The following is a 12,259-nucleotide window of genomic DNA, read 5'->3' as shown; positions in this document are numbered from 1 at the left end:
CCGATGGGACTTAGCGAGTTTACCTGCATGCCGTTCGGACTCTGCAACGCACCAGGAACCTTCCAACGATTGATGGAATGCTGTCTGGGACACCGGAACTTTGAGACGGTCCTGCTGTACCTGGACGATGTTATAGTTTATTCCAAAACCTACGAGGACCACCTGAAACACCTGGCGGAAGTGTTTGAAGCCCTGGCAAACTACGGTCTGAAGGTGAAACCGTCGAAGTGTCACCTGCTAAAACCAAAAGTGCAGTACCTGGGACACGTGGTGAGTGCTGACAGAGTGGCTCCCGACCCTGATAAGATCACCGCGATTAAGGAATGGCCAAGACCCTCCAGCGTAAGGGAAGTACGGCAGTTCCTCGGGTTGGTAGGCTACTACCGAAGATTCATTCCCGGTTTCACCAAAAAGGCAGCTCCTATGCAGGACCTCCTGATAGGCCAGTCCAGGAAGGCCAAGAACCAGAAGCCGCCCTTCGGATGGAAGAAGCTGGAGTTCCTGCTGCGCGGGCGGTTCCACTGGGTAGGCATGAGAGGAACCATCGAGAGGTGGTGCAGAGACTGTGGCCCATGCAACCTAAGAAGGAAGGACCGTGCCAGTCAGAAGACTCCCCTGCAGTCCATCGTCACCAGGCAGCCGTTGGAACTGGTAGCCTTGGATCATGTAAAACTGACCCCCAGCAGAAGTGGCTACGTCTATGCGTTAACCATCGTGGATCACTACTCCCGGTTCTTGGTTGTAGTCCCCGTCAAGGACTTAACGGCTCAAACAGCAGCTAGAGCCTTCCAGCAGCACTTCTGCCGTCCACACGGATACCCAGAGCAGGTGCTGACGGATCAGGGACCTGCCTTTGAAGCGGAAGTCTTCCAGGAGTTCTGCACTCTGTATGGCTGCCGGAAGATAAGAACAACACCCTATCATCCGCAAACCAATGGACTCTGCGAGAAGATGAACCAGGTGGTGATAGACCTTCTGAAAACGTTGCCCCTGGAAGAACGCAGTCTGTGGCCTGAGAAACTGCCTGATCTGGTGGACCTATACAACCACATCCCTGTAGGTTCTACCAACTGTACCCCGGCTTACCTAAGGAGAGCAAGACCTGGTAAGCTGCCTGTTGATCTGGATATGGGAGTCCTGACACCCGAGGACACTTCACCAGAAGCAGACTGGGACACAGAGAGGCAGCAGCAGTACCGGAAAGTACAGGAGAGCGTTGAGCGAAGTCTCTGTCAAGCAAGAGAAAGACAGGAGAAGACTTACAACCAGTATGCTCCCGCTGTTCCCCTGGTACCTGGAGAGCAGGTCTTGAAAAGGAAGAGACGGCTCCACAAGTTGGATGACCAGTGGGAGAAGGACCCGTACACCGTACTGCCATCAAGCCATGAAAACCCAAAAATCTGCACAATCAGTAAGGATGGAGGAGAAACCACAGCCATTGTCTCCCGAGATCACCTGAAGAAGTGTCCCGAGCAGCTACGAAACCCTGAAGAAGATCAAGAAAACCCTCGACCCGCAGAGGAAAGGGAAGAAATGGTCAGTACTGTACTCGGAGACTTCCCTCGGTCTTGGACACAAGTAAATGGCGCTGTTGTGGTACCCGTCCTCACCTTCCTCCAGCCAGCATCCCAAGTGCCTACGGAAAAACAGGTAGAGCTGGAAGAGCAGCCGGTCCAGGAGGCAGAAGACCCCACACAAGCAGACCAGGAGAATCGACCCTCTGCTTATAGTGAGCCTGCCGTGCCCCTAGTGAGCCAAAGAACCCGTAGACAGCTGCCCAGCTTACCTTTGACAGCTCCTACACCCTGTAGCTTAGGACCGGTCAGTAAGCTCCGTAGGTCTACTAGGGCCACTAGAGGCCAGTTGCCAGTACGTTGGAGGATCTAAAGTGTTCAGACTGTTTTATTGGTATTTACCTGTTTACTGTTGCTTGTAAATAATTATGTTTTTCCAGTTAGTTTATAGGTGTCTTTTGTGGATTAACCGGAATTCTTTGTATATATGTTTGGAGCGTAACCCAGGAATGGACTAAGACTGCTAAAGACTCGGGGTAGGACAGACCCCCACCTGGTTACGGCTCCCTGTTCTTTGGTGAAATGGACACCCCTATTGCTTCAAAAACTGCACCCGGTTGCGGACACGCCGTGACCACCCTAACGAGTTTTTCCTTATTGTATTGTTCCTGTTTATACCCTGTTATGTTTTCAAAAATATGTTTAGTCCCGGAGTACTAAATTTTACTAGGGGGGAATGTGGAACCCCAGGGGTCTGGTTACCACAGTAATAGCAATATTACGTCTGAGAGCAGGTGGGAGGTCTCCTGGTCAGGTGCCCTAAGCATGCCACACCTCCTGCCCAGTCTTGGGAGGGGAAGAACTTCCCCTATAAAAAAACTGGGGGCTGAGGCAGGGTAAGAAAGGAAGAAGAGGAGTCCCAGACAGAGACACAGTCTGGTCTGGAGTGGAGCAGATACAGGGAGAGCAAGATCAGGAGCTCTGTGGGAGCAGTGATAAAAGGGGTCAGAGACTGGAAGCTGTAGAGCTCATCCTGACTGAAGAGATCTCACCGGACGCGGAGTCCGAGGCTGTGGGGACTGATCCATACCCAGCAGCAGAAACCGACCGGCAGGGGATTTCAGGTCCTCTGGCCAAGAAACCCGAAGGCACGGTCACACGCAAGGGGACCAGCACCGCCGGCGTGGAGCGGAGGCTACCAGAAGGCACCGGCCATACGGGTGAGCACCACACGGTACACTCAGGGACGTGGGCTTCTTCTACCCGCTTCTAGCAAGGTAGCCAGGAAGAGTACAATAGTTGGGGAGGCCTACAACTCCGCCTGGCCAGGGGAGATCCTATCTGCTCACAGACTGACCAGGCCCCGATCGCTAGCCAGTACTCCCGGGAGGGTCTACCTTTGCCACCAGTAAAGACCCTGAACTACACCGCACCGTCTCTGAGTGGTTCCTGGTGCCCGCGTGCAATTCTGCTATCCCCATCATCCACGTCCGCTGCCCTGAGGCCATACCCCTCCCGTTGGGGGTTATACTATCCACGCTGCACAACCGTACCACCGGCCTCAGCGGTCTGCCCTGCAGCGGCGGTTTCATAACCGCATTCAACGGGTGGCGTAGTCGAACTCTATAACATCTTATTCTAAGTTCTGCCACTTGGTTTGACACCCTGGGCACGGACCGGGTCACCGCCACGAGGACTACTACCCCTATCAGATCCGGCTCCGGGTATTCCCCGCATGCGCAACGCTGCCCAACATGGCCCAGGGGGCGCGTCATGTACATATGTCTGCATACCGTGTGTGCACGCGCATATGTCTGCGTACCGTGTGTGCGCGCGCATATGTCTGCGTACCGTGTGTGCGCGCGCATATGTCTGCGTACCGTGTGTGCACGAGCATATGTCTGCGTACCGTGTGTGTGCGTGCATATGTCTGCGTACCGTGTGTGTGCGTGCATATGTCTGCGTACTGTGTGTGCGCGCGCATATGTCTGCGTACCGTGTGTGCGCACGCATATGTCTGCGTACCGTGTGTGCGTGCATATGTCTGCGTACCGTGTGCGTGCGCGCATATGTCTGCGTACCGTGTGTGCGCACGCATATGTCTGCGTACCGTGTGTGTGCGTGCATATGTCTGCGCACCGTGTGTGTGAGTGCATATGTCTGCATACCGTGTGTGCGCGCGCATGTCTGCGTACCGTGTGTGCGTGCATATGTCTGCGTACCGTGTGTGCGTGTGCATATGTCTGCGTACCGTCTGTGCGCACGCATATGTCTGCGTATGTGAAGGATGAGGGGGCAGGCTGGGCCATCTGTAATAAATAAATAAATATATATATATATTTATATATTTATTTCTCCGCCGTATCTGTGCATCATGAATCGTGTATGTGTTAAAAGGGCCCACTGAGACTCTTTCGCCCGGGGCCCAGAAAAACCTGGAGCCGGCACTGACTTGGCACACACAAGAATCCCAGAAGCAGCAGCAAGGATGAATGCAAACGCAAACATGAAAAATACAGATGGTGGAGCACAGCAGACACAGGACTAGGGTCTCAATCCCAAGACACAGGTGTGTGTGTGTGTGTGTTATTGGGTCTTATATACAGGTGCTTCTCATAAAATTAGAATATCATCAAAAAGTTAATTTATTTCAGTTTTTCAATTCAAAAAGTGTAACTATATAGAGTCATTACACACAGAGAGATCTATTATATAGAGTCATTACACGCAGAGGGATCTATTATATAGAGTCATTACACACAGAGTGATCTATTATATAGAGTCATTACACGCAGAGGGATCTATTATATAGAGTCATTACATACAGAGGGGTCTATTATATAGAGTCATTACAAACAGAGGGATCTATTATATAGAGCCATTACACGCGGAGCGATCTATTATATAGAGTCATTACACACGGAGGGATCTATTATATAGAGTCATTACACACAGAGGGATCTATTATATAGAGTCATTACACGCAGAGGGATCTATTATATAGAATCATTACACACAGAGGGATCTATTATATAGAGTCATTACACACAGAGGGATCTATTATATAGAGTCATTACACACAGAGGGATCTATTATATAGAGTCATTACACACAGAGGGATCTATTATATAGAGTCATTACATACAGAGGGATCTATTATACAGAGTCATTACACACAGAGGGATCTATTATATAGAGTCATTACACACAGAACGATCTATTATATAGAGTCATTACACACAGAGGGATCTATTATATAGAGTCATTACACGCAGAGTGATCTATTATATAGAGTCATTACACGCAGAGGGATCTATTATATAGAGTCATTACATACAGAGGGATCTATTATATAGAGCCATTACACGCAGAGCGATCTATTATATAGAGTCATTACACACGGAGGGATCTATTATATAGAGTCATTACACACAGAGGGATCTATTATATAGAATCATTACACACAGAGGGATCTATTATATAGAGTCATTACACACAGAGGGATCTATTATATAGAGTCATTACACACAGAGGGATCTATTATATAGAGTCATTGCACACAGAGGGATCTATTATGTAGAGTCATTACACACAGAGCGATCTATTATATAGAGTCATTACACACAGAGGGATCTATTATATAGAGTCATTACACACAGAGGGATCTATTATATAGAGTCATTACACACAGAGGGATCTATTATATAGAGTCATTACACACAGAGCGATCTATTATATAGAGTCATTACACGCAGAGGGATCTATTATATAGAGTCATTACACACAGAGGGATCTATTATATAGAGTCATTACACACAGAGGGATCTATTATATAGAGTCATTACATACAGAGGGATCTATTATACAGAGTCATTACACACAGAGGGATCTATTATATAGAGTCATTACACACAGAACGATCTATTATATAGAGTCATTACACACAGAGGGATCTATTATATAGAATCATTACACACAGAGGGATCAATTATATAGAGTCATTACACGCAGAGGGATCTATTATATAGAGTCATTACACACAGAGGGATCTATTATATAGAGTCATTACACACAGAGCGATCTATTATATAAAGTCATTACACACAGAGGGATCTATTATATAGAGTCATTACACACAGAGGGATCTAGTATATAGAGTCATTACACGCAGAGTGATCTATTATATAGAGTCATTACACACAGAGGGATCTATTATATAGAGTCATTACATAGAGGGATCTATTATATAGAGTCATTACACACAGAGGGATCTATTATATAGAGTCATTACATACAGAGGGATCTATTATACAGAGTCATTACACACAGAGGGATCTATTATATAGAGTCATTACACACAGAGCGATCTATTATATAGAGTCATTACACACAGAGGGATCTATTATATAGAGTCATTACACGCAGAGCGATCTATTATATAGAGTCATTACACACAGAGGGATCTAGTATATAGAGTCATTACACGCAGAGTGATCTATTATATAGAGTCATTACACACAGATGGATCTATTATATAGAGTCATTACACACAGAGGGATCTATTATATAGAGTCATTACACACAGAGCGATCTATTATATAGAGTCATTACACACAGAGGGATCTATTATACAGAGTCATTACACACAGAGGGATCTATTATATAGAGTCATTACACACAGAGGGATCTATTATATAGAGTCATTACCCACAGAGGGATCTATTATATAGAGTCATTACACGCAGAGGGATCTATTATATAGAGTCATTACACACAGAGGGATCTATTATATAGAGTCATTACACACAGAACGATCTATTATATAGAGTCATTACACACAGAGGGATCTATTATATAGAATCATTACACACAGAGGGATCTATTATATAGAGTCATTACACACAGAGCGATCTATTATATAAAGTCATTACACACAGAGGGATCTATTATATAGAGTCATTACACACAGAGGGATCTAGTATATAGAGTCATTACACGCAGAGTGATCTATTATATAGAGTCATTACACACAGAGGGATCTATTATATAGAGTCATTACATAGAGGGATCTATTATATAGAGTCATTACACACAGAGGGATCTATTATATAGAGTCATTACATACAGAGGGATCTATTATATAGAGTCATTACACACAGAGCGATCTATTATATAGAGTCATTACACACAGAGGGATCTATTATATAGAGTCATTACACACAGAGCGATCTATTATATAGAGTCATTACACACAGAGGGATCTATTATATAGAGTCATTACACGCAGAGCGATCTATTATATAGAGTCATTACACACAGAGGGATCTAGTATATAGAGTCATTACACGCAGAGTGATCTATTATATAGAGTCATTACACACAGATGGATCTATTATATAGAGTCATTACACACAGAGGGATCTATTATATAGAGTCATTACACACAGAGCGATCTATTATATAGAGTCATTACACACAGAGGGATCTATTATACAGAGTCATTACACACAGAGGGATCTATTATATAGAGTCATTACACACAGAGGGATCTATTATATAGAGTCATTACCCACAGAGGGATCTATTATATAGAGTCATTACACGCAGAGGGATCTATTATATAGAGTCATTACACACAGAGGGATCTATTATATAGAGTCATTACACACAGAACGATCTATTATATAGAGTCATTACACACAGAGGGATCTATTATATAGAATCATTACACACAGAGGGATCAATTATATAGAGTCATTACACGCAGAGGGATCTATTATATAGAGTCATTACACACAGAGGGATCTATTATATAGAGTCATTACACACAGAGCGATCTATTATATAAAGTCATTACACACAGAGGGATCTATTATATAGAGTCATTACACACAGAGGGATCTAGTATATAGAGTCATTACACGCAGAGTGATCTATTATATAGAGTCATTACACACAGAGGGATCTATTATATAGAGTCATTACATAGAGGGATCTATTATATAGAGTCATTACACACAGAGGGATCTATTATATAGAGTCATTACATACAGAGGGATCTATTATACAGAGTCATTACACACAGAGGGATCTATTATATAGAGTCATTACACACAGAGCGATCTATTATATAGAGTCATTACACACAGAGGGATCTATTATATAGAGTCATTACACGCAGAGCGATCTATTATATAGAGTCATTACACACAGAGGGATCTAGTATATAGAGTCATTACACGCAGAGTGATCTATTATATAGAGTCATTACACACAGATGGATCTATTATATAGAGTCATTACACACAGAGGGATCTATTATATAGAGTCATTACACACAGAGCGATCTATTATATAGAGTCATTACACACAGAGGGATCTATTATACAGAGTCATTACACACAGAGGGATCTATTATATAGAGTCATTACACACAGAGGGATCTATTATATAGAGTCATTACCCACAGAGGGATCTATTATATAGAGTCATTACACGCAGAGGGATCTATTATATAGAGTCATTACACACAGAGGGATCTATTATATAGAGTCATTAAACTCAGAGGGATCTATTATATAGAGTCATTAAACTCAGAGGGATCTATTATATAGAGTCATTACACGCAGAGTGATCTATTATATAGAGTCATTACACGCAGAGGGATCGATTATATAGAGTCATTACACTCAGAGGGATCGATTATATAGAGTCATTACACACAGAGGGATCTATTATATAGAGTCATTACACACAGAGTGATCGATTATATAGAGTCATTACACGCAGAGGGATCGATTATATAGAGTCATTACACTCAGAGGGATCTTTTACATAGAGTCATTACACACAGAGGGATCTATTATATAGAGTCATTACACACAGAGGGATCTATTACATAGAGTCATTACACACAGAGCGATCTATTATATAGAGTCACTACACACAGAGGGATCTATTATATAGAGTCATTACACACAGAGCGATCTATTATATAGAGTCACTACACACAGAGGGATCTATTATATAGAGTCATTACACACAGAGGGATCTCTTATATAGAGTCATTACACACAGAGGGATCTCTTATATAGAGTCATTACACACAGAGGGATCTGTTATATAGAGTCATTACACACAGAGGGATCTCTTATATAGAGTCATTACACACAGAGGGATCTATTATATAGAGCCATTACACACAGAGGGATCTATTACATAGAGTCATTACACACAGAGGGATCTATTATATAGAGTCATTACACACAGAGCGATCTATTATATAGAGCCATTACACACAGAGGGATCTATTATATAGAGTCATTACACACAGAGGGATCTCTTATATAGAGTCATTACACACAGAGGGGTCTATTATATAGAGTCATTACACACAGAGGGATCTATTATATAGAGCCATTACACACAGAGGGATCTATTACATAGAGTCATTACACACAGAGGGATCTATTATATAGAGTCATTACACACAGAGCGATCTATTATATAGAGCCATTACACACAGAGGGATCTATTATATAGAGTCATTACACACAGAGGGATCTCTTATATAGAGTCATTACACACAGAGGGATCTATTATATAGAGTCATTACACACAGAGGGATCTCTTATATATAGTCATTACACACAGAGGGATCTATTATATAGAGTCATTACAGAGTGATCTATTTCACGTGTTTATTTCTGTTAATGTTGATGATTATGGCTTACAGCCAATGAAAACACAAAAGTCATTATCTCTGTAAATTAAAATGATTAACAAAAAACACCTGCAAAGGCTACCTAAGCATTTAAAAAGGTCCCTTAGTCTGTTTCAGTAGGCTCCACAATCGTGGGGAAGACTGCTGACTTGACAGATGTCCAGAAGGCAGTCATTGACACACTCCACAAGGTCCCAGAGTCTGGAGGAAGAGTGGAGAGGCCACAATCCAAGCTGCTTGAGGTCTAGTGTGAAGTCTCCACAATCAGTGATGGTTTGGGGGGCCATGTCATCTGCTGGTGGAGGTCCACTGTGTTTTATCTGTGTTGAATCATGTGATGCCTGTGAGCAGCCAGCTATAGCGCCACTCACAGGCAAGAAGGACACAGCAAAGTATTTACAAAACGTCTTATAATCTCTGGGTTAATACATTGGGGAACTTTTAAAAAGTAGTGGACAACTTCTTTAACTTTTTGATGATATTCTAATTTTGTGAGATGCACCTGTATATCTAGGGAGATGATGCCATTGTTCTGTGCCAGGAAACTTGCAAAACTCGACATGGAACACAACAGAGGGTATCGGACCCAGGGGATGAAAACAGAGCCAGGATGCCCGGGACAGTTGTCTAACACCCACGCTGCAATCACTCATCTTCTAGGCACTATGAGAAGTTGGCAAATAAGTGAAGATAACACTGTCATCACAGCTGTGAGCCACAATAACTGCCATGATACAGTTTTGCAGAACAGAATTTCACTGCTTCATAGTAAGGGCAGCACAGCCTACAAAGCAGCGGAGGTGTGGGCTTTACCTAGGAACCTGACAATTCTCAGGTATCCCCACACACCTGCAGCCTGTCCCAGTATCCTCATTACTTAAGGAATCGGTAAATGGTGACAGAACACCTCCTGTTGTGAGCACTATGGCCTTTCCTCTAGGAATGGCTTCCTGCTGTCTAGACTCAGCATCGTAGTGTAGTCATGGCCTCCAACGTCTAACCCAATGCATTCACTAGGTAAGACCTTCCAGCTGGCTGAATGGCAGTGCGCTACCTGCACCGCCCCGTGTGATCGCATGTGACCAGGAGCCAATTGGATGCAGCCCTCCTCACAGCATGAGATCAGCTATTCCTATGGCCATGTGATCCGAGCCACAATTCACAGATACCCGAGGATCACCCGTCTATTACACAGGAGCAACAAGTGTGACAATATGGCAGCAATAAAAAAGCTATATACTGCGGTTAAGTAATAGATACCAAACCCCTCCCAGGCAGGAGACCTTCCTAGTCTACATGTGAATCTATCTGGATTGGTATTAAGTTTAGATAATTCTTCCTTGGAATCCACAATATCTGAGACAGTTAATCACCCAATCACCATCGCACTACCACCACCATGTCTGACCATTGGTGTGGTGTTCTTGTTCCGGTTGCTGTTACACATGATATATGCGATGCCTCCATCAAAGTGGCACAATTCCTTCACGGCAGAGGCGTGAAATTTCAACAGATTGCGAGTCTATTCCTGCACTTTCCAGTCTTTCGGTTTTCAGAAGCAGACGTGCACTTTTCACTTTTGTCTCTACTTTTCATTTTTTTCCGTCCACAGCACATTTTCTCAAATATCTATTAGATTATCCTGAGTTGCTGAGTGGTAACATGGCGTGGGGCGGCAGCCGCGAGAGAGGCACTTGTATTCAGCGCCCCGGCATATTACACGAAAGTGGAGGTCCTGGCTGGGTGTGAGGAATTGTGATGTGAGGGCGCTACGCCCCGTGCCGGCTGCATGTAACCGATGTTGCTGGTTGGCCAGGACCAGATGTTTCACAGTTCAATGAGGGAAGCCACTAGTCAAAATTAAACTCTTTACTGAATGGAAACAGGGTAAGGGTTATATACAAGGGATAGCGGGTACAAAGTCTTATGGACATTTCTATTACAGTATGAAGCATTTTCATACAGTTTCCTCTCCCCGTAGTTTACTCCAGGGCTATTGAGGCACACTGTCTCTCTCAACTTCGCCAGAGCCCAGCTTTAACGCTGCCGTCCTGATTCACAAGTCTCCTTTACTTGCTCAGCGGTTCCGAGTCCTATTTCTTCCACTACTGGCGCCATGGATCTCTCATTCAGAACTCTTCATTATTCTCCATCCTCAGTCATGCTAAGACCTGTTATCTTCTGCATTACCAGCTCAAGGTCTTGTGGCTAGGTATTCTCTCCTAGGACCCGATTCCAGAAGGCCACTCTGTCTCATCGATCACTTTTTCCTCAAGATCATGATATCCCTCTTTCTTCAGTCCCCACTCACTGAGGGTCACCCTCCAATGCAGCTCTGCTCACTTCACACTCCTTCCTGCTTCCTGCTAGACCCTATTCATCTTCCTAGCAGGAAGCAGTCACTCTCCCTTACACTATCCCCTCCCACTATGGGCTAGTCCCAAGCATTAACTGTATCTTACCCTAGAGTTAGCTATCTACATCAGCTCATAACACCATATCTTACATTATGTCTTACATTACTATACACTGTACTAACAATGCTTATAACACTCTATATCACAATACATTACAATGCGCACAACACAATATATACACACATGGTCAAAATTGTTGGTCCCCCTCGTTTAATGAAAGAAAAACCACAATGGTCACAGAAATAACTTGAATCTGACAAAAGTAATAATAAATTAAAAATCTTTGAAAATGAAGAACTGAAAGTCAGACATTGCTTTTCTGCTTCCACAGAATTAAAAAAAAAATTAAACTCATGAAAAAGGCCTGGACAGAAATGATGGCACCCCTGAAAATAATGTGACAAAAGGGACATGATAAATCAAGTTGTGTCCAGTAATTATCATCACAGATGTCTACAATCTTGTAATCAGTCAGTGGCCTGTATATAGAGCTACAGATACTCACTGTGCTGTATATAGGGCTACAGATACTCACTGTGCTGTATATAGAGCTACAGATACTCACTGTGCCTGTATATAGAGCTACAGATACTCACTGTGCTGTA

Source organism: Phyllobates terribilis, unplaced genomic scaffold, assembly GCF_046119375.1.
Source record: "Phyllobates terribilis strain yellow unplaced genomic scaffold, ASM4611937v1 Scaffold_8__6_contigs__length_399053987, whole genome shotgun sequence".
In the NCBI taxonomy this organism is placed as follows: Eukaryota; Metazoa; Chordata; class Amphibia; order Anura; family Dendrobatidae; genus Phyllobates; species Phyllobates terribilis.
The sequence above is the reverse complement of the archived record's forward strand: the minus strand, read 5'-3'. Positions refer to the sequence as shown.